Genomic DNA, 24,565 nt, shown 5'->3' with positions numbered 1-24,565 from the left:
GATATCTCCAGAGACAGAGCACAGAGCTCTGTGATGAACACCTGAGTGTGCTGCAGAGTGCTGATGGTTGGAGGAGCACTAATCCACTCATCAAACAGAAGTTTGTCCAGGACTGAAAGGATCTCACTGAGCTGATCAGCTGTGAGCTGACTCAGACTGAGATTTGTAACTGGGAGACTGCATTTCACTGAGAGGATTTCAAGAAACTCGTCACTGTCACTGATTGATTCATAGTTGGCTTCAAACTTATGCAGATGCTTTATTAGTACATCTCGCTTAGACTCACATTCCTGTGAAATGTACCCTCTCACCTGTTTCTCAAACTGCTCTTTAGCTCGTTGGTAATAACTTTCCAGAGTTTCATTGAGTTTTTTTCTTCTTTTGTCCTCTTCTCTCCTCTCCTGTTCTCTTCTCTGATCTTCCTCTCTCCTCTGTCTCTCCGGCCTCTCCGCTTCACTTCTCCCCCATTGGTCAAAGCAACTTCTACACTCGTACATATTATCCTGACCAACTGGTCTGTAATATTGACCTCCGTTGAACACATACACATATCGCCCATAAAGAGTAGTTTGATAAAGATTGTTGAAGCTCATGCATGGAGGCAGGACATTATAACATTTACAGCATCTCAGGTTGCTGCCCATGTTACTTTCTGATGGTACATTCCCCATTTTTGATGATTTAGTCTGCAATTAGTCAGTGGCTGTCATATGTATCCAGCGTTTTTCTGAAAAGCCAATAAATAAATAAAAATTTAATGACTTAATTATATAACAACTTATCCATAATCCATAAATCCATAAATATTAAAGCACATAATAATTAATTTTAAAAATTCATATTTCTTTACCACTAATGTACATCAAGCCATGATGGCACTGAAAAAAATAGGTAACATTAAGACATTTAAACATATAATAAATTAAAAATACAAAAACTGATTCATTTATAGTATACTAAATGACCAAATTAAAATAGATTAAATACATAGAATGTAGGTAAACATACATATACATTCCATTTACATGTCCGTTAAGCAAAAAATGCCCAGCAGTTTATATACATATATATATGAGAAGGTGCCTAATAAGTACAGCAAGCTGTCCATACCGGAGGACTTGAAAACTGCCTTGGAATCTCACAGCCTTGTCTGGCTGCTTGAAGAGGTACACTAGAGAGATAAAGGGCAGGAGAATAAACCAGCTGTTCTTCACAGAACCATCCAAGATGTACTCTCAGTGGCAGGGGAACAATATGAGAACAACACCACCAAGGCTGGAGGAGGAGCATATGGGAGAAGGACGCAACCCATAACAGCAGTTGGTGGAGCTAAGAGAAGACCACAGCAACCTCCCTGAACAGAGCCCAGTAACAATCATAGTGGGAAATATCAAAAAAAGGTTAATATGGTTCACGCCTCCTGGCTGAAGAAGCTGACTGCACTCCACAAGTGTCTGGCAGCACCGATGAACCAGCTGCTGGTCAATGAGAGACACCTGGAATGGCTAACCAAAGGCCGGACAGTCCTGATCCTCAAGGACTGCCAGAAGGGACCGGTCCCATCCAACTACTGGCCAGTAACCTGCCTCAGTACCACATGGAAGCTCCTGTCAGGCATCATAGCCATTAAAAGAAGGCTTATGACTCGATGCCCCACACCTAGATCCTGGAATACCTAGAACTATATAAGCTCAACAGGCCCTAAGAGCATTCATAAGGAACTCAATGGGGATGTGGCGTGCAACACTGGAGGCTAACTTCAAGCCAATACAGGGCTCTAGACTAACTTTTTGCCACGGTTGCACTGGTGTGCCTAAGAAGGCGCACCAGCACAAAAGTTAGGCGCACCCAAATTTTTCAACCACATCGCTTAACACTGCAGTTTTACATGTGCACTTTTTGGGGGAGAAAATTGCTGTCTATACAGACAATATTCATTTGTAAATGATTAACTAACAATCTTGTCAACACAAAGTTCTTTATTTGGAGCACATTTCTACAAGAAAGATAAGTTACTGAAAAAGTGCTTCTGCTTAAAGTGTGTTGGCACTCTTTGGCAATATTGTAGACAATGTTAAACTTAATCATCACACCGGCCTCCTCTGACGACCTGTTTGCTGCTGCCTGCCGCTGAAAGGCAGTGGGGAGAGGGGACACTTGGGCAGTGCGTTTATCGCAGCATATAATGTGTTTCCTGGATACACTGTGCTTTTTCAGCATTCAGAGATTGATGGCACCGTGTCAGAGCACTGGCTATGAATTTCAGACAGATCAGTCCTTAACTTAACAAAAAATGTATCAATAGTTCTTTTCATCTTTTCTCATTACCCACAGCTACATCCACTTCTCTCAGGCCTAGGTTACTTACTAGGGCTAGATATCATCACTGATTTCTATAATCCATTCGATTCCGATTCTCAAAGTCCCGATTCAATTTTGCCTCAGACAGTCAGAAAAATTATAATTCTGATCATTTATCAGTACTGATACATGTGAGACTTCATCAGAATTGTGAGCATCAGCGCAGATGCCTTTGTGTCAAAGTAACTGAGAATAAAAAAATGGTAAATGGTAAATGGCCTGTATTTGTATAGCGCTTTACTTGTCCCTAAGGACCCCAAAGCGCTTTACACATCCAGTCATCCACCCATTCACGCACACATTCACACACTGGCGATGGCAAGCTACGTTGTAGCCACAGCCACCCTGGGGCGCACTGACAGAGGCGAAACATGACAGAAAAACATGAAGGAGATTTTCCTGGCCTGGCTTTTTATAGCAGATAACCTTAAAAATATTCTGCAATTTTGCATAATTTAAAAAAGTTTGAATTTCTTCAGTATTGAACAGCAGAAATTAGGCTTTCTTGTCCGAGGTCATTTAAGTAACAAAAAAAAAAAAAAAAAAAAAAAAGACAGTGGTAATAGACTGGTGGGTAATAAGCAAATGAATAATGCTGAAAACAGAGATTTGAGATGGGAAACTGTTCTTGAAGTACACACAGAGAGAGAGAGAGCTGTGCATGAGGTGTGATTTTATCGTGGTGGAAGCAAAACAGCAAAAGTAAGAGGGAATTCATGACGATGTTTATCAAATGTGAAGCCTATTTTGCTGCTGGTTCAATGAATTTTGGTTGGGGAGAGACAAAACCTGCAACTCAGAATCTAGCACAAAAAAGAGGTAAACACAAACTGTGGATCCGCAGATGCATCAGAATCGGTGAGCCGTTCGGCTTTCAGCCCCAACGGCGTGAGAGCTGAGAAAGAGAAAGCTGATTCTGATGCGTCGGGTCCACACTGTGTGTTTACGTCTTTGTGTGGAATCTGTTTACCTGCTCTCATTTACTGTTTGGTGGTGGTTGAAATAGTTTTGAGACCTTTAACCTGAGAATCTGGCGTTCCTGGCAAAATATATTTATATTTAAAAGTTGATTCAGGATTTAATGAATCGATATTGCTTTATTCAAGCTACTCACCTCTCTCTTCCACCTGCACTTTCAAATGTACATGCAGGACTACGGGACAACTACAGGACCACGGCCAACCATAGAGGTCCCGCCCCTGACTATCTCTGACTGGGACACATGATAGGGGCATGATGTGTGTCAGTTGTTGACCACACGGAGACTTTCAGAGTTGCGGAGAGATTTTTTTTTTTCTTTTTACTGGAACAGCTGGTTGCACCAGTGCGACCAAGGATTTTGTTTTAGTCACATCATTGAAAAATTTGGTCGCACTCTAGAGCCCTGCAATAGTACAAGTCACCATCAAGTGATGGGCCAAGGAGATGCTCTGTCCCCACTGCCGTTCTGCATAGGCCTGAACCAGTGAGATCATTGACAAGTATGACTACGGATACCGACTAAGAAATGGAGCAGTTGTCAGCCACCTCCTGTACATGCATGACATCAAGCTGTATGCCAAGATCAATTCATTGATCCACACCACCAGGATATACAGCAATGACATCGGAATGTTATTTGGATTGGAGAAGTGTAGTCGTATGATAATGAAGAGAGGGAAGGTAATCAGAACTGAGGGGATCGAACTACCAAAAGGCAACATTGCAGATGTAGAGGACAATTACAAGTACCTGGGGATCCCACAGGCAAATGGGAACCATAAAGAGACCGCTAGAAAAGCTGCAACCACCAAGTACATGTAGAGGGTCAGGCAAGTCCTGAGGAGTCATCTCAACGGTAAGAACAAGATCCGGGCTATCAACACCTACGCCCTGCCCGTGATCAGGTACCCTACTGGGATAATAAGCTGGCCAAAGGAGGAGATATCAAAACCAGAAAGCTCCTGACCATGCATGGAGGGCTTCACCCCAAGTCCAGCACCCTGAGGCTGTATGCTATGTGGAAGAAAGGGGGCCGTGGACTGGTGAGTGTCAGCACCACAGTCCAGGATGAGATAATGAACATCCACGAGTACATCAGGAAGATGGCTGCAGCCGACCGCATGCTCAGTGAATACCTCAGGCAGCAGAAACTCGAGGAAGAGGAGGAACTGTATCTATTATTGTAGGATCTACTGTACAATATAAAGCGCCTTGAGGCGGCTGTTGTTGTGATTTGGCGCTATATAAATAAAATTGAATTGAATTGAATTGAAAATTGAACCATTACGGAAGGACAGGCCGCTGCACTGTATTTACCACTGGCAGATAGAGGAAGTGGCTGATATCCAGAAGTCCTGCCAGTGGCTGGAAAAAGCTGGACTGAAATACAGCACAGAGGCACTAATCATGGCAGCACAAGAACAAGCCCTAAGTACAAGATTCATAGAGGCTGGAGTCAACCACACCAGGCAAGACCCCAGATGCAGGCTGTGTAAAGATGCTCCTGAGACAATCCAGCACATAACAGCAGGATGCAAGATGCTAGCAGGCAGGGCATACATGGAATGTCGTAGCCAAGTAATAGTATACAGAAACATCTGTGCTGAGTATGGCCTGGAAGTCCCGAGGTCAAAATGGGAGACGCCCCTAGGGTGGTGGAAAATGGCTGACCTAAGATCTTGTGGGACTTCCAGATACAGACGGACAAAACTGCGGTGGCTAATCAACCAGACATAGTGGTGGTAGGCAAGCAGAAGAAGACAGCTGTAGTAATAGATGTAGCGATACTGAATGACAGCAACATCAGGAAGAAGGAACACGAGAAGCTCGAGAAGATGTTGAGGGTGAAGGTAACAGTGGTCACAGTGGTAATCGGAGCACTAAGTGCAGTGACTCCCAAGCTAAGTGAGTGGCTCCAGCAGATCCCAGGAACAGTATCCGAGATCTCTGTCCAGAAGTTGTACTAACAGCTAAGATACTGCGCAGGACCCTTAAGCTTCCAGGCCTCTGGTAGAGGACCCGACCTTGAAGGATAGACCACCAGCAGGTGTGAGAGGGGATTTATTATATATACATAGTTGAAATGAAAACTCAAATTACACTCATTTTATTTATTTTTATTTATTTTGATCAATTATTTATTTATTTATTTGAACAACAGAATCAACCAAGAAGTCAACCTGACCAAAACCGTTTGGTAGAACACCAGAAGTGGCAAAAGTACAGACTTTCTTTACTTCAGTTTAATTACAGATATATGTGTTTAAAAATACTCTAGTAAAAGTTGATGTACTGAAGCAACTCTTTTACTCAAGTAAAAGTGAAAAAGTACAGGCTCTGAAATGTACTCAAAGTAAAAATTAGGTAATTGAAAATTCTACTAACCATGTTTGTACAAATGTAACTTAACCTTGTATTATGTTAATATAATAATAAAATAATATTAGTACATGTGAACACAAATATTATTCAAATCTAAATTTTAATTAAGTGCTTATCTTGAATTTGTTGTATGGGACAACCAACCATGGTTTGAAAATGCTATCTAACTGCTTTCCTCGCACAGATCAGTCCACATGTTCATGGCGGCTATGAGTCTGTCTGGAATATGCTGAGCAAACTTTGGTGCAACTGGATTAGCCTCAGTTTAAGATCTCATTTTTAGCATTGCTGTAATTCTTATATGTGGTGCAAAAGAGTAAATGGTTTACTATTTTGCATCATATTTTTGTGCCTTCTTGCAGTTTAGCACCAGGTTTATGAACTTGTTAGCTAGCTAATGTTAGTCTAGCTTTCATGTCACTGATGCTCTGTGTGCATGTTGCTGCCTCTTGTCTCATGTTGCTTTAAAAATTACGCCACAGCTTTAAAAACCTTATATAAAAGATTCTGTGAAATTTACTGTTGTTCATTTAGAAACTGTTAGATGGTGCAGCCGTTAAAACTTAAAGACGTTTTATTGAAAGGGATTTAAAGTTTTAGGTTGTGCAACAAATAATTCCGTAATATTAACTAAATACTATTCAGTAGTATTAATTTAGTAATATTTAAAATATTAGAACAACATTCACAAAACACACAGTAGTTTCAGATCATGTACACAACCAGTCACAATAACACATCATACTATAAGGACTGTAGTGTATTTATATTTATATGTCTATCTCTAGGGCACATTCACTGCACACTAAACAGCGCAGTAGCTCAACTGTTTGCAGCACCATGTGTCTCTTAAATTCCTCAAAAATATGATATAAAAGAAAGAAAGAAATGGACCTCATTCTGTTTTACTTTTATAAAGTGATGTACTTAAACATTAATATAGTACACTGTTAGTGTAATATGTTACTGTGTTAGCAATTCAGTAAAATGTATACAAAATGTAAAACTTTTACATTACCTTCATCTGAAGAGAGGAAGAAACAATCAGCCCCACAACATCTAGAGAAGTGAAACTGACCTTAAGGCTCAGAGCTAAAGCTGCCAGTGATATAAGAGTGAAGGACAGGGGCGTGTCTAAAGGGTTGTCTCTGAGTTTACTTGTAATAGAGCATTTTTACACGGTAATATTGCAACTATTGCTTAAGTAAACGGTCCAAATATTGTACAAGAGTCGTTCAATACGAATACAAAGAGCATGAAAACATGGCCTCTTTTTTTACTAAGGTAGTTTTTAATGCTTCATTTACTTCTGAATGAATTTTCTGAAATTTAGAAATTTCTGAATTTTCTTGCCATCTCAGTCCTTCTCTCCTGACTGGTTGGTTGGTCTTTCAATCCCATCATATTTGAAAAATTCTATAATTGCCGCTGCATATCTGCATGTCACAAGCATAAATAATGACATTCAAAGGTATTAGAAGTAGGAAGTTTCACTTCTGGGGCTATATTGCACAAATAATTCATTATAAGAATCAGCACTGCAATGAGCACATTATCTTCTTATGGTGTGAAGGTTTCATCCAATATTTCACGATTAGTACCCTGATGTACATGTGGCATATTTTCCTAGTTAATGATGTTAACATCAATAAAAAAAACTGAGAAAATAACATTTTCCCTAAGGATGGTCTTGCTCTAGTCTCTTGTCTGAAATGCTCGATGGAATAAGTAAATGTAAATGTAAAAGTTTCACTCCAACTTTAACCATCCTGCACAAAACTTCTCTGACTAGTAAACACCCATTTTTTATGTCACCTGCCACATGCTAAATACATATTATATACAATGTTCATTATCTTTTAAATATAATGAGGCAACACTGAGTTTTTAAAACCCCACAGCATACCCCAAATAACACCAGTAAAGTCAATTAATCAGTTAAATTATATGCAAAGCATTTCTTTTAATTCTATGAAATAATATGAACTGGGAAAAAAATGTTTAGGTAGAAAAGAAGTACAAGTGACACAGCCACATCAGTAACATTTATAAGAAGAAATGAATGAAATAAATGTTGCTGCACTTTAGGTCTGAACGCAGCAATGAACGTGACAGAGTGTAGCATGGACTGTATCTCAGTGTGTCGTAATTTGACCATATGTTTGAGTCAGCAGCATCTGTAGAGAAAAGAGTAGGAAACAAGTATAACATTTAACAAAAAATTGGCTCATATTACTCTTTCAGAGTTTTAGACATTATTTAGACAGAGATATAGACATTACCTATTACCTATGTTATAACCTTAACACAGAACGAACAAACTTCCATCAATTTTTAAGTTATAAACCTTTCTTTGCCTAATTAGCTATGAGTGTGTGATGTCTCCAGTTACACTCCATCTTGTCTGCTTTTTGGGTGCATCTTTACGCAGTCTAAAATCATGTGATATAGCCAGATATTTCACGACATAGAAAGTTTTATGCAACCTTCAATTCAGTTATTGAATTGACCAAATATAACACATAATGTTAGAAATCTACTATGTAGGTTTATTTGGCTTCTTCAAACTTGTAGCCCGAGACTTGCAGTAAGTAACGAAATGATCAAATGGCTTATTCACAACTAGGCAGTTTCGAGTGGGTTGATAAAAGAAATTATAAGCATAGGAAAACATCCAAAGAGAAATAACACAAGCTGCTGAAAAATTCAATCAAGTCATCCATACATACAGACATATTCTAATTTTGATTCTGACATGCAGACATATAGAAGCAGAGAAAACAGGGGAAACTACTGTGACGATAGGCCTGGGTAGAAGGTTGTCACAAGGACAGAAACCTGAAGAATTCTTGTAAAAGCCGAGTAGAAGGTGGTCAAGGCACCTCAGAAATTATCTCAGTTGATCTTTGCAGTGAAGCTGAAGGAAAATCATAGATAGGCTAAGGCCTGAGAGCAAGACCAGCTGGAAACCAGTTAGATCCTAGTGAAGCTGGCGGATATAAGGTCCTTGGTCTGCGAGTCTATGGCAGTGACTGTCTAGATTGATGGAGGTTGACGCAGACGTCAAACAACTCTAGGGGATAGACGTCATTGGCTGACTCAGGATCAGGATGCACATGGCAGAACAGACTCAGGACAGAATGCCTTCGATTCAGACTTGGTATCAGGAAAGACATCAAATAAAATGATGACAGACTGTGGCTGCTTCAAAGACATGCCAGATTACCCAGATTCACTAACAGTTTCAGGAATTGGCGATACATCAGGGAACGGAAAGATTGTATGATCATTCAGAAAGAGGAAATTGGTTAGCTGATCCATAGATATTTTCAGGAACAGAAATGTCATCTACATATTTTGACTCAGAAACAGGAAATCGGTTACCTGACCAAGGGATGGTCTCAGGAACAGAAAGATATTCAGACATAGAAACAGGAAACCAGCTAGCTGACTCAGGAAACTACAGGAGGTATGACAAACTCAAGGTCAGGGGAACTTGCAACCTATTCAGGTGCATCCCTTCAAGAAAGGAGAAGAGTCGACTGACCAAAGACAGTATTTATGCTGGTCATCCATAAAAGGAGCTCTATTGGTTTAATTTGCAGAGTCGGGCATCCAGAATGAATATGTTGTTGTTATCATTTTGATGATCATTATAAGTAAAGCTGTTATGAAATGTACAATGTGGTTGTTTTTACAATGTTATATTTTAAACCTTGTGCACTGAAATCATATTTAAATAGTGTCAATGCCGCTGAGGTTATCTTGCCATCAGTAAAATAAAGCAGACACATCAGTAGTAAATGTCAGGCGTAACAACTATTTGAAATTTGCAGCTTTCTCTTAACTTTTTCTTTGAATGAAAATGTCAGTTTAGTCAAATTTATTTGACTTTACCATCATCTTTCCACAATATGTAAAAAATACTACATATGGATGGATTGCTGTATTTAGTATAACATGTGCCGATGCTCTGAGACGGACTTCAAATTCTTTTTTTTTTTTTCTTTTTTTTTTTTTTCTCAATTTCTTTACTTAACTGGGGGAAAGAAAGGGGAGAAAGAAAGAGGGAAAGAAAAACAGCGGGAAGAGGGACGGGGAAAAGGGCAAAAACAAAACCAACAGAATAAGCAGACAAAAAAATACATATATCGATCATCTGGATCACCTGTTGAGAAAAAGAGAAAGCAAGCAGAAGAAAACGAGAGTAATAAACAACATCACAATGATCTATGGGAATATGACAGTAAATACTAAATATTAAACATTATTGTGCAGCACGTAAGATCGACAGCGCACAGTGTGCTTTGAGGTAAGAGCCAAAAGGGTGTAGTTTGTGTGTGATCACCTGTGTGTACACCTGTGAGCATGAACGCTTTGTTTTAAAAAGGTTCCTTCATGTAATGATCTGCTAGAGGGTGTGGGGGCCACTGCCCCGTCCTCCAGGGCATGAAGCAGGTATGGAGGAGATCAAACTCCAGACATCCAGAGGCCCCCAGAACACAAGAGACCAAGGAAGACCAACAGAGGGGCAGCCACACACTATCCCAGAAAGAGCTGAGGAGAGTCCCAGATGAGGGGTCACTCAGCAGCTGCGGAGCAGAAGCCAGGGGGTTGCAGTGACGTGCCCGTGAGCTCCGCCGGCAGCCAGCTGTGCCTGAGTGACCGAGCCCCGGGCCGAGAGGCCGAGGCACCCGCCTCCCGAGTGGCCCGAGCGAGCCCCAGGCTCCAGGCCCCGATAAGCAGCCGCCAAGGAGTGAGCCGGTGTGTACCTGGGCGCCCACCCCGGACACAGAGAACCACCAACGCACCGATGTCTGAGGGCGCCCACCACCGGCAGGGGAAGTGGTGGGGAGATAGGCCTCAAACCTTGGAGGGCCTGAGATGTCCCCAGAGAGGTGGCGTCTGATACCCAACCTGACATATAGACACAGACATACAGGCACACACAGATACAAACATCCATTCCCACCCTCATGCTCTCATAGGCAATTATTCCACACTCAACCAACGCGAGACAGACATAAAGAGACGCTGTACACACAGTCACTCTCCCCAAGCGTACTCTAAGAACCGGGTCCGGGTACCCTTGCCCCTGGAGGGGAAACTGCACCCAGACCCAGGTGGTGTTACCCTTTTCCCTGCGGTGGGAGAAGCAGACCGCCCGACTCCGCAGCAGCAGGGAGGCCCCACATTCCAGACCCCAGTCGGACGGCCAACTCCTCCTCCTAGCCGCCCCGCTCCAGCAGGCCGCAGAGAACGGGGTGTGTGAAGACTCAAACCTCCCTCCACCCGCTCATATGTAGTGTTGATGTATGTGTGTTCTAAGGTGCATTTAAAACCCAGGAGGGCATGGAGCTACCTGCCAGAGCAGCAGGTAGGCGCATAGCCCCTCCTGCTAGCCCTCAATGTCTACGTGTATTTAAAATTGAGAGGTGGGCAACGACGCCAGGGGTGAGGTGTACACCCTGATGGTAATTTGGATTCTGTGTGGCGTGCCCACCCCCAAGATCCTATATGTATGTGTAATGAGAGTGTGAGTAATGTGAATGTCTAAGTTGTGAGATAAAATTGAGGCAGAGGCAGCCAGAAGGGGACAGAGGGGGGGGGGGGATGCCTCCCCTGCACCCTGGTGACACACCCCTACCCCAAGGCCCTGCATGTGTGGGTGACTGTGGTGGAGCGAGAAGAGGGAGGCAGCTGGAGATGGGGAGGGAAGGAAGGGAGTGCAGCAGCGCCGCCCAGCCCCACAGAGCCCGGGACAGTCCACCCGACCCCACCACAGAGAAAACTACACCCACCCCATCATCCACTCATCTTCCAGACTACACAAGACAATAGACGCCCAGGCTGAGAGCTTCCTCCACCTCTCCTGTATCCCCCTCCTGCAGAGAGAGTTCCCGAAGAGAGGAAAGCTCCTGCAAGATGTGACAACCTCCCCCACCAGTTGAAGAGCCCCCCAGGTGGCTCGATGCACCAGCGGCACCCTGCGCCAGGGCTGGGCCCCATACACCCACCCGCCCACAACCCCGGCAACACACCAACCAGGACCCAGGCCCCTGAGGCCCGGCCAGGGCCCCAGCCCAGAGACGGAACGCCCCAGAACCTCACGCCCATCCCGGACCCACCCAGGGGCAGCCAGGCTACCAGGTCAGTAACCCACGTCCGTCAGCACAGACCCTCCCTAGCCCCGCTGCACGCAGCCACGAGGAAACCGTCACCCAAGAGCCAACAGAGCCCTTAATTGGCCATGACCGCTACCCCGGTTGAGCCCCCAAGGAAGATGCTCCTGGGAACCCCCGATGCCCTAAGCCTGTCCCTACCCCCACACCAATCACAACAGTGAAGGTGGGACCAAACTATGACCCCCACCCCACTAGGTGATGGAGCTGATCAAAGGAGCCCAGAGCAATTGATCTGATGTGGTGGCAGAGGCTGTATCAAGACTAATGTAATCTAATAGATAATTTCTATATTGGTTAAAATTAAGATTATTTTTATTTTTCCAGTTCATGAGGACTGTTTTCTTGGCTATGCATAGTGCAGTGAAAACCATATGGGCTATATTCTTTTCCGTAGTGACATTATCTAAGCTGCCCAACAAACACACTAAAGGGGAAGTTGGAATGTTACATTTCAGACACTTTGATAAGTCTTCACATATCTCGCGCCAAAACTTCTGAACTGGTGGACAGAACCAAAGAGCGTGGATATAATTGTCCGGTGAATTGGTTTGGCAGTGTGAGCAGTTGTTGGTAGATGTAAAGCCCATCTTGAACATCCGATGACCTGTATAGTGCACTCTATGTAGTATTTTGTATTGAATTAATTGAAGACTGGGATTTCTAATTAGATGAAAGGTTTTTGAGCAAATCTGAGACCAGAAGTTTTGGTCTAAGTTAACTGATAAATCCGCTTCCCATTTTGCAATAGGAAGTGATATTGATTCATCTATTTTAGAAAGCATTCTGTATATTTTGGACAGTAATTTGGGGTTTTAAGAGTCAGAAATTGAACCACACTTGGTGGTGTTTGTAGTTCATCTTGACCTGGTTTAAATCTCTTTTTTTACTATGGATTTAATTTGCTGATATTCTAAAAATCTTTTCTTGCTGATCCCGTATTGTGTAACTAGTCTGTCAAATGAAATAAATTCTGTTCCTTCTAGTATATGTTCTAAATATTTGATTCCTTTACCACTCCAATCTGAAAAGTTTATCATATTATTGTTTTGTAATATGTCAGGGTTGTTCCAGATAGGTGTACGTTTGCATGGGATTAATGAAGACTCTGTCAACTTCAGAAACTCCCACCATGCTGTCAGAGAAGAGCTGATGTTGATGCTTTTGAAGCATTCATGTCGTTGGATGTTTGAGCTAATAAATGGTAGATTTGAAATCTCTAGATTATTGCAAAGTGCTTGTTCTACATCTAGCCAAGGTTCATCTAAGAGGGTATGTTTTTGCCATCCTGAGATAAACTGAAGCCTGTTGGCTAAGTAGTGCTGAAAGTTAGGTAGTTCTAATCCTCCTTTATCCTTGGTCTTTTGTAATGTTTTTAAGCTTATACGTGGGGGCTTATTTTTCCAAAGGAATTTGGACATATATGAATCTAGAGATCTGAACCAATCTTGCAGCGGTTTAGTTGGGATCATTGAGAATAAATAATTTATTTTTGGTAATACCATCATTTTTATAGCGGCAACCCTTCCCATGAGTGATATGGGTAGACATTTCCACCTAGCCAGATCACCTTCTTTCTTTAAAAGTGGGATATGGTTTAATTTAGTTAGATCTGCAAGCTTGGGAGAAACATTAATACCTAAATATTTTATATTTCCGATTGCAGTGGAGTAGAAGAGGAATTATGGAAGGAGCAATTAATCGGAAGGACTGTAGATTTTGACCAGTTAATTGAGTAATCTGATATTCTTGCAAAAGAGTTTATCAGTTCAATCACCCCAGAGATATTGGTTTGTGAATTTTGGAGAAAGAGTAACACATCATCCGCATAAAGGCTGATTTTATGTTCCATGTTCTTGCATTTTATGCCCTTAATTACTGAATTCTGTCTAATTGCTGCTGCTAGTGGTTCGATAAAATTGCAAACAGTGAAGGGGAGAGTGGGCATCCCTGCCTGGTGCCCCTCAGGAGACAAAAGCTGGAGGATGTCTGGTCATTTGTTCTGACACAAGCTGTTGGGGAATTATATAATATTTTTAACCAGCTGATGAAAGAAGATCCAACACCAAATTTGTTTAAAGTTGTAAATAGAAATTTCCAGTTAACTCTGTCAAACGCTTTTTCTGCATCTAAAGAAAATATTGTAGTTTCAAGGTTTTACTGTATGAGTAGTCTATCAAATTAAGTAATCTACGTGTATTTGTTGATGAGTGCCTACCTTTTATGAAACCAGTTTGGTCAGGATGAATTAAGAGGGGGTTATTTTCTCTAGTCTCTTCGAGAGAGCTTTGCAGATTATTTTAAGGTCTACATTTATAAGGGATATTGGACGATAGCTTGAGGGATATACAGGGTCTTTGTCTGGTTTTAGCAGGAGATTAATGTTTGCAGAATTCACATTTGATGGAAGTCTGCCCTTTTCTTTGATTTCCAACAACGTTCTGTAAAAACTGGTGCTAGAATCGTCCAGAATTCTTTGTAGAATTCTGCAGGAAAGCCGTCTGGACCTGGAGCCTTATTATTGGGCATGCTTATCAGGGCTTCCTGGAGTTCACCTGATGTCAGTGGCGAATCCAGTGCAATTGCTTGAGAGTCTGATAATTTTGGGAGAGTTATGTTGTCTAAAACTGATCAATTTCCTTTTTAGATGGGTTTATTTGTGGTGAATACAACGATTTATAGAAATCCCTGAAGATGTTGTTTATTTGTTTCGGGTCATATACTGTGTTCCCAGATGAATCTTGAACAGCACATATAGTTGTTTTTTCTTTATTTATTTTTAGCTGGTTTGCTAGAAATTGACCGGATTTATTACTATGTTCATAATTTTGTAAGCGTAGTCTTTGTACTAAGAATTTGTTTTTTTTATCAATTATCTCATTTAATTCTAGTTTTGTTTTGCGTATTTTGTTCAATGTTTCCTGATCTTGGTGGGACGCGTAGGCTTCTTCTAGTGATTTGATGGTTTTTCTAATTCCTGAATATTTTTGTTTTCTTTTTCTTTTTATGTGATGAGAAAGAAATTATTTTACCTCTCATCACAGCTTTCCCTGCTTCCCATAAAACAGAAGCTGATGTTCCAGGAATGTCATTAAAGTCTAAATATGAAGTCCACTCTTTTTTAAAATATTTAATAAAGTTTTCATCTTTAAGCAGTGATGTATTAAATCTCCAGTTTTTACTTAGTGTGGTATTATTCTTGTGCATTAGTGTTAAAGATACAGGAGCATGATCGCTGACAGCTATAGGGTGAATCTCAGTGTCTGAAATGTCACTCAGCAGTGAGCTGCTGACCAAAAAAATAATCCAGACGAGAGTAGGAGCGATGAACATGTGAGAAGAAAGTATATTCCTTACTGGTGGGGTGAAGGGAGCGCCATGCATCGCAAAGACCAAAGTCACTCATATACTGTTTGATTATATTTGTGGACTGCCAATTACGCTGAGTTCCTGCTGTATTGAGCCTATCCATTTCTTCATTTAGTCCAAGGTTGAGGTCGCCTCCAAGAACAAGTGTGCCATCTAAGTGTTCAGAGAGTGCACTGAAAAAACCGTGAAAGAATGAGGGATCATCAACATTTGGACCATATACACTTACAATACATAGCTTTTATCAAGTATAGATAGTTTAATGATTAAGAATCTGCCCTCTGGATCTATAACTGTATCGAGTACTGTGAAATTAATTTTTTTATGGATTAAAATCGCTACTCCCCTTTGTCTAGAGTTATAACAAGCTGAGAACACATTAGGAAACTCAGGTGTTTTAAGTTCATTCGAACCTCTAAGAGGTCTGTGGGTCTCTTGTAAAAGGACAACATCTGCCTGTAGTTTTTTGAGTTGGTTAAATATTTTTAACCTCTTTTCTCTGGAGCCAGCTCCATTTACATTCCATGTAACGAATCTTAGTGCACCCATAGATGTCTGTGCATAACTAGGGGTGTATGCTGTGTGTGTCGCTTAGACAGGTGGAGAGAGTGCATCACTTGTTCATAAATAAAGAGACGGAGAGAGAGAAGGAATATGTGGCGAGATGCTCCCTGAGTCTGACTATGTGTTTGCATATTTACTAATATGAGTACGCTTGGCTTAAGTGTGTGTATCCTATACGACTGTGTGCGCTGTCTGACTGATGTAAATGTGCTGCCGTTGCGCTATGATGACTGTGTGATGATCGTGCTGTGCATGTGTCGAAATAAAGGATGTTGTTTGTGGATGAGTGTGGAAGCAGGTGATCGAAGCAGTGAAAGAAATAAATAAATAAAGAAACCAAGGACAAGGGTGAGCAGCATAAAAACAAGAGGGGGAAAAGAGAGAGGAAAAAACGAGAGGGGAAGAAAGAAAAAAAAGAAACAAAAAACGGAAACATTCCAATTAAACCACTGACGGAGAGTGACGGTGTTAATTCTGCTATGATATCACACTTAAGATGCGATTTAATACTACTAAGTTAGACAGATGTTAATGCAAGTTAGTGTGAGTGGATGGGGAAAGGGTGTAGCGGATTCTTATCTGGTGTGAAGTTAATACAGCCACGGAGTGGTGTCGGGGTCGCGGTGGAGCTGTCCGTCCACGTACAGCCGGTCCACAGCGATGACAGCGCGGGAGCCCTTCTGGATGAAGCCGCGTCGGATTGGGAAGAGGACCCTGCGTCGTTCCAGGATCTCTTTGGGGAACTGATCGTTCACGCTGAAGTCCGTTCCTTTTAATTCCCTGCCGCGGCTTTTCACATGTTCCTTTTGTTTGAAGTGGCCGAATTTGGCCACGATAGGACGTGGTCTCCCGGCTGCAGCCCGAATAGGGCCGAGGCGATGCACCCTATCGAAGACGATGTTCTTCACCGTGTCCTCCGGCAGCTTTAGGTGGGTTTTGATAAAGCTTTTTACCGTGGTCTCCGCGTCCTCTCCAGCGGCTTCTGGAATACCAGAAAATACCAGATTATCACGCATGCTACGGGCTTGTAGATCAATAACTGTTTCTTTTATTTTTTTTATTTTCTCTATTTAGCTCAGTAACATTGTCTGTGAGACATTTCACCGACTCCCTTAGCGTGGCATTTTCAGCAGCGAGCGTTTCCACCTGCTGCTGGCTGAACTCCAGTGATTCTCGTAAGCATTTAAATTCCCGGTGAAGAAGCTCCACCAAGGACAGCCTTGCGTCGAAAGTGGACAATCGCTTGTCGATTGACTCCAGTATGTCGGCAATATCTTTGCCGGCTGGCGATGTTGTGCCGGGGAATCTGCGGGCGAAGTCTTTTCGACGACGGCGTCTCAGATTTAGCCGGGGAAGCTGCACACTAGGCCTTCTTCATCACTAGATCCTGAAAGCACTGATCAATATAATCTTGGAGAGCCTCTAAACTCTCCCGTTGTTCTCCAGGGTGTTGGAGATTATTTAGACAAATAACGTTAGTTGTAAGACAATTGATAAATGTATTTGGTAAGATTGAAGCTTAAAGGAATTTGTTCAAATCTAAACTACCATTCGCTTCAATTTTCCGCCAAAATCTCCGGCGTCTGACGTCAGTTACAACATGAGTCCCTTACCTTGTCCGTCACTTCCGTCACTCACCTCAGCCTTCAAATTCAGCATGAACCAAATATTGATGTTTGGATACAGCTTTTGTAACACAGAAGTATCAGAAAGTTACACAGTCATGTGAAAAGAATGTTTTTGCATGACTTTGTGCAGTACTGTGAAAAACTAAGTACACCATTAGTGTCTTCATAGGAATTAAGAGGGTAAATAGCTAGGTGCTGCTGATTAATATATCATCACCAAGTTTGAGCACTTCCATAAAAGCAGAAGGTTTTGAGGTTTGTTAAATCATGCACCACACAAACAGATACTTTCAACACCAAACCGCTGCTCCAGGTTCAGCTGTTTGATCAGTGGTTGCTGTTTTTAAAGTGGTTTATAAATAAAGTTGCCTTGGCTTGGCTTAATATTATCTCTGAAAATACTGAAGGGTAGTTTTGCTTCCCTTTCAGTTTGTACACACAGCAGTGAACGTGTTTTTCTTTTTTTTGTGTACCTGCAATTTGTGTGCTGATTTGACCACATGTTTGACTCCTGTTGCTGCATCAGCAACTTTTATAGAAAAATAAGGAAGAAGCAACTTCAAAATGAACCATTACTTTGCGATAACAACAGATTACTGTACACTACTCTCTTATTTTTATTTGGCTCACAGTGACTTTAAACAATTTCTGAGAAATTAAACCTTTGTAAAAAAAAAAAAAAAACAAAAAAACAAAGTGGGAAAGTGATTTTTTCTCCAATGAGTACAGTAAATAACACATCTTAGTTTAAAACAGGGGCGATTTTAGCCCAATGAATCAAAGCACCCCCAAAGATTTCTTACTTTTTTGACAATATTTGCTGTTTGTGTGACACACTACTAAAAATATAAAAAGCATACAGTACGTAATTGAGACGGAACATTTTAACAACAAAAGTATAGATAACCCCCCTAAATGGTTTGTTCCAGCTCGCCTCTCCCCCTCTGGCTCTAGCGTCCTTTCTGCCAGAGCGATGGTTGCTGAGATGCAGCGGAGCGGAGGTGTGAGTGCCTGGCTTGAAACAGGACATGTTGGCTGCATTTAGGCTTCAGTTACTCTTTATATAGTTAGGTAGGAGTCAGACCATGTTTCTTTTTAGCTGAAAAACATTACACCCAGGTAACCTGCAGTGTTCAAAACATGTTTTCCGACGATGTTTGCTACCCTACAATCCGTCCTCGTGTAGTAAAATCAGCGACATCTGACCGCCCTGTTGTTCCCATTGAAATGTATACAGCCTATTTAAAATCTAAAACTTAAAATTGTCCGTAGCCTGCTGTTGTTGCCACTGTCCTGTTTGAAATGGAATGAGAGAAGGTGCTTATTTTGTCATATGTGCCGATATTAAACCCAGGAGCAACATTCAGGTAAAAGTGTAAGAACAAATGATCCGTCAATAAAGGATAATCTTGGATCAGTGTTTCAATATTTATATCTTTTATTAGATGTACATGTGGTTTGGTTATTTGCCTTTTGTTTGAAAGTACACTGAGAGAGGACTTTTTATTAGTGATCTTAACAGTATTTTTTTTCATATTAATGTGATTTTTTTCATCTAATTGAATACAATCTATTTGTGTATGATTGTCAGTCCAAAGAGGGAGAGAGGAAAGAGGGGAACGTGAGGAGAAAGTACAAGGTCAGGAAGAACCAGGTAAGAAAACAGACAGGAGACAGGGAACAGTGACAGGCAAAACAGAAACTGTTAAAAGTTGACCACCAAAAAGTGACAGACAGATTTGCCAACCTCAAGGTGAGGCACATAGGTTAAAATAAAAGAAAAAATCTGCAGAGCCATAGTAGTATCGGCAGTAAAGATCTATTCATACATTGTATACATTGTACCATAGGCAAAGTTGCCTCCATTTTTATAATTTTTCTATCAGTATTTTGTACATTTGTACATTTCAAGGACTCTATTTTTGGAGTGTATTTTTACGTATCTGTATTATATTATACATACACATTAAAAGTGAATCTCTGTCCAAAAAATGCTCTGTTTACTTCTTACTCACCATGATCATCATTCATAATTTTCCCCCTAATTAAGGTTAGGATATGTATTTTTTGTTATTCCAATCCATTCTTCTTTTGCAGCATTTAAATAACCTTTATCAGATTTGATGGTTTTGTTACAGACTTTAAAAAAAGTGTTTTGCTTTTCTTTAACTAATGTTGGGATTAAATTGTGTTAAAATGTAGAAAACAATGATGTCATGTTTTGTGATGAGGACCCAGGCAGAGAGACTTGATGAATTTAAGAATCTTATGATTTAATAAAGAAATTTGCAGACTTGCACAGAGATGGTAAAATTATGATGACTGATAACGGAGATGAAGACAACAGAGGATGGGGACAGGGAGGAACAGGGGTTTAAATGCACCAAGGAGACAGTCAGAGGGAACTCTGTACAACTGGAGACATTTAAGGATGCAGGGACTGACAGAGACGGGGAAGAAGTCTCATCGTGACGAGTAAAGATCTTGCCTGGCTGGCCAGCTCTCTGGGTGCTCAGCACCCCCAAAGCTCTGGTCCTAGAATCGCCCCTGGTTTAAAATGTAATAATTAGGCATGCCATTTTGAGCCAGTAAGGTTAGTAAAGATGGCTCTGGCTGTTTACTGTCTTCCCTTGGTCTTTCTCCACCATCCTATAATAGATAATCTGATAGATTCTCCTACTGAATTACTAATCAGAAATGACACTGAGGTAACATTGAAAAATGAAGCACATTTGATCATATTTATGCCTCTATTATACAAACTTTAGTCAGGAATGTCAGGCATTTCTAGTAAACAGGAATCTGTGTTCATTTGACTGGTGCATTGGGTCTCTTAATTATATTAAAAATTGTATAGGCCATCACTGTTTTATCAGACCACTGCTGATTCCACGGACAGTTGTTCCTACTTTCATCAAGAACTTAGAAGGAGAGCCGCTGTTAAAAATACTAAAACATGTGCGACACATGTGTGTCTCATAATTCAGAAGGTCTGCCGTGGTTCATGGATGGATGTTTGACATCCTCACAACGGCAACTACAATCTGCAGTTCTCCCCCTGTCCACTAGATGCCCTCAGTTCCCTGCTCTTTATCCATCCATTCCCTTTCCCTCTCAACCCACCAGTTTTAGTTTCTACCTTTAGCTGTTTGTGACTGACTTTAGCTTTACACCATGTATCCTAAACTTCTGACTGTGATGAAATTTATATTTGTATATGTATATATATATATATATATATATATATATATATATATATGTGTGTGTGTGTGTGTGTGTGTGTGTGTGTGTGTGTGTGTGTGTGTGTGTGTACACATATATATATATATATATATATATATATATATATATATATATATATATATATATATATATATATATAGCGGAATACATGAGCGGGGCACAGAAAGGGATTGGCAAGAATACCAGAGGCGCAAAACACCAGCTACTGGTAGACAGAACAGTCAGCCGAGACTGCAAGACCAGACTGACCAACCTGTGCACTGCCTGGATTGATTACAAGAAGGCCTATGACTCAATGCCCCACAGCTGGATACTGGAATGCCTAGAATTGTACAAGATCAACAGGACCCTAAGAGCCTTCATCAGGAAATCAATGGGGATGTGGCGTACAACACTAGAGGCCAACTCCAAGCCCATAGCACAAGTCACCATCAAGTGCGGGATCTACCAAGGAGATGCTCTGTCCCCACTGCTGTTCTGCATAGGCCTGAACCCCTCAGTGAGATCATTAACAAGACTGGCTACGGATACCGACTACGAAACGGAGCGGTTGTCAGCCACCTCCTGTACATGGATGACATCAAGCTGTATGCCAAGAGTGAACGAGACATCGATTCACTGATACACACTACCAGGCTATACAGCAATGACATTGGAATGTCGTTCGGACTGGAGAAGTGTAGTCGGATGGTAACAAAAGAGGGAAGGTAGTCAGAACTGAGGGGATTGAACTACCAGAAGGCAACATTGCAGACATAGAGGACAGTTACAAGTACCTGGGGATCCCGCAGCGAATGGGAACCATGAAGAGGGCGCTAGGAAAGCTGCAACCACCAAGTACCTGCAGAGGGTCAGACAAGTCCTGAGGAGTCAGCTGAACGGTAAGAACAAGATCCGGGCCATCAACACCTCGCCCTGCCCGTGATCAGGTACCCTGCTGGGGTAATAGGCTGGCCAAAGGAGGAGATAGAAGCCACTGACATAAAGACAAGAAAGCTCCTTACCATGCATGGAGGGTTTCACCCCAAGTCCAGCACCCTGAGGCTGTATGCTAAGCGGAAGGAAGGGGCCGGGGACTGGTGAGTGTCAGCACCACAGTCCAGGATGAGACAAGAAACATCCACAAATACATCACGAAGATGGCCCCAACTGACAGCGTGCTCAGTGAATACCTCAGGCAGCAGAAACCCAAGAAAGAGGAGGAAGGCGAGGAACCATCATGGAAGGACAGGCCCCTGCACGGTATGTACCACCGGCAGATAGAGGAGGTGGCTGATATCCAGAAATCCTACCAGTGGCTGGACAAAGCTGGACTGAAAGACAGCACAGAGGCACTAATCATGGCAGCACAAGAACAAGCTCTGAGTACAAGATCCATAGAGGCTGGGGTCTATCACACCAGGCAAGACCCCAGGTGCAGGCTGTGTAAAGATGCCCCAGAGACAATCCAGCACATAACAGCAGGGTGCAAGATGCTAGCAGGCAAGGCATACATGGAGCGCCATAACCAAGTGGCCGGCATAGTGTACAGGAACATCTGTGCCGAGTATAACCTGGAAGTCCCGAGGTCAAAATGGGAGATGCCCCCAAGGGTGGTGGAGAATGACCGAGCTAAGATCCTGTGGGACTTCCAGATGCAGACGGACAAAATGGTGGTGGCTAACCAACCGGACATAGTGGTGGTAGACAAACAGAAGAAGACGGCTGTAGTGATCGATGTAGCGGTTCGAATGACAGCAATATCAGGAAGAAGGAACACGAGCTGCTGAGAAATACCAAGGGCTCAGAGAAGAGCTCGAGAGGATGTGGAGGGTGAAGGTGACGGTGGTCCCGTGGTAATCGGAGCACTAGGTGCGGTGACTCCCAAGCTAGGCGAGTGGCTCCAGCAGATCCCGGGAACAACATCGGAGATCTCTGTCCAGAAGAGCGCAGTCCTGGGAACAGCTAAGATACTGCGCAGGACCCTCAAGCTCCCAGGCCTCTGGTAGAGGACCCGAGCTTGAAGGATAAACCGCCCACAGGGGCGTGCTGGGTGTTTTTTTATATATATATATATATATATATATATATATATATATATATATATATATATATATATATATATATATATTTATATGTATATATATACACAAAAAACTTGAATTTTACAATGTTTATTTATCGGATAAAATAAGTTACATGTCACCGTTATTACTGTCCGGCCAGAAACAGGCCGGGGGTGTCGAAATTCAGTGGCTGCGTCCACCTGAGGACCTGGTGTTGTACCAAAAAGAGATTGTCTGCCAAAAACTGATTGCTTGTATTTAAACTGCTATAAATAACTTGTTGTCTATAATATGTGAAACATATGTCAAATGTATCCCTCATGAATGATATCAAGTCATCTTGAGCAACAAGGTAGAAGCCGCAATCAGTTTTTGGCAGTGACTTTTATGTATCCTTTATTTATGCAGTTAAGAAAATTCTTGTTGATTTTAAAAGTGTCTCTTTTAAGAGTAATCTGCCCAAGAGGACCGCTGAAATTGCAACAAATGCAAAAATAGTTCTGTAAACATATTTTAAGTGGACAAAAGGGACCCGATTGATTATAATGTAAGTACAATAACACAGTTACAAAGATACTTGAGAAACAGGTAATTTTTAATTTTATATAAAACCCTTTGTAATACCTGTTAACCAAAGTCTGTTTAGCAACATACTTAACGATATTGCACATAAAAAACACACGGAAACATTGGAAATCAGTTTTGGCAGGCAATCAGTTTTGGCACAACACCCGGCTCGCATTTGAAGTTTACAGAGCTACATTCTCACCTGAAAATATGTTAAAAGTTTATTTTATGACCCAGAAAGAGTAATAAGAGTAATATTAAAACTAAGTAGCTGCAGTAGTAGTAGCCATTGTTGGAAACTGGAATTGGCAGTGCCAATCTGGTGTATGGTTTTTCAATTTTGTTGTCCGGGTGGAAAATTGGGAGAAATTGGGGAGAATGGAGATTTTCGGGAGGGGCACTGATATTCGGGATTGTCCCGGAAAAATCGGGAGCGTTGGCATGTATGGCCTAGCAGAGCCTGTAACGTTATTATGCCGGACACATTTTATGAGTGAACTTGACTTTAAGTGACTTACAGGTTTCTTTGAAAAATACTTTGTTATATCCAGGTTCTTCCTTTTTGCTGCCGTCCTCCTCTCCTCCTTGCAGGTCCTCGCAGCGCAGGCTTGCCGCTGCTAAAACTAAACAGAGCTCCCTGAAAGGCACAGCCAATCACATTGGCCATATTTGTCACATGAGGTAGGACTCCAGTAGAGAATGTAATTTAACTCTTTCTGCGCTGCAGGTGAATGACAGATCTTTTTTTTTTTTTTCTTTCTATTGGGTTTGTTTTTCTTTACTTGAAGAGATCAAATTATTGGTGGGGACAATTCAATAATGGCTGGATATTGGTGGGGACATGTCCCTTCCGTCCATGCCAAATCTACGCCCTTGCTTAGAACTCGTAACTATAACTGTAAAGTACTATAAAGTAGTGAAGTACTTCTTGTTCAGTGAATATATTTCATTTCCTCCAACAGTTTGCACTAAACCATCCAGCTGTAAACTCAGGTATTCTGTGAACTTTGTCACTCTCAGGTGTTTTTGTTTGTATTTTGTGTATTTTATTTGGCCTGACTATTTTTCTCTTTTCCAGATGAAAACAACAAGCTGATTGTTTAGTCGGTGAGGCTGAGAGAGCTGGTGGGGTATCAGCCATGGGTCGAAAGCTTGATCTGACAGGACTGACAGACAACGAGGCGGAGCACGTGCTGCAGGTGGTGCAGAGGGACATGAAGCTGCGCAAGACGGAGGAGGAGAG

General features: G+C 41.8%; 1 long non-coding RNA gene across 1 annotated transcript; it reads left to right on the top strand.

Annotated features, from left to right (window-relative positions):
- The first annotated feature begins 23,953 nt into the window (after window positions 1–23,953).
- Window positions 23,954–24,565, top strand: LOC120434208. The gene is made up of 3 exons (XR_005608991.1): window positions 23,954–24,003; window positions 24,285–24,315; window positions 24,401–24,565. It is a non-coding gene; the product is annotated as an uncharacterized LOC120434208 (long non-coding RNA).

This window comes from Oreochromis aureus, linkage group 18, assembly GCF_013358895.1.
Source record: "Oreochromis aureus strain Israel breed Guangdong linkage group 18, ZZ_aureus, whole genome shotgun sequence".
NCBI classification, from domain to species: domain Eukaryota; kingdom Metazoa; phylum Chordata; class Actinopteri; order Cichliformes; family Cichlidae; genus Oreochromis; species Oreochromis aureus.
Note: the sequence above shows the minus strand (reverse complement) of the source record. Positions and strands in the feature narration are given on the sequence as shown.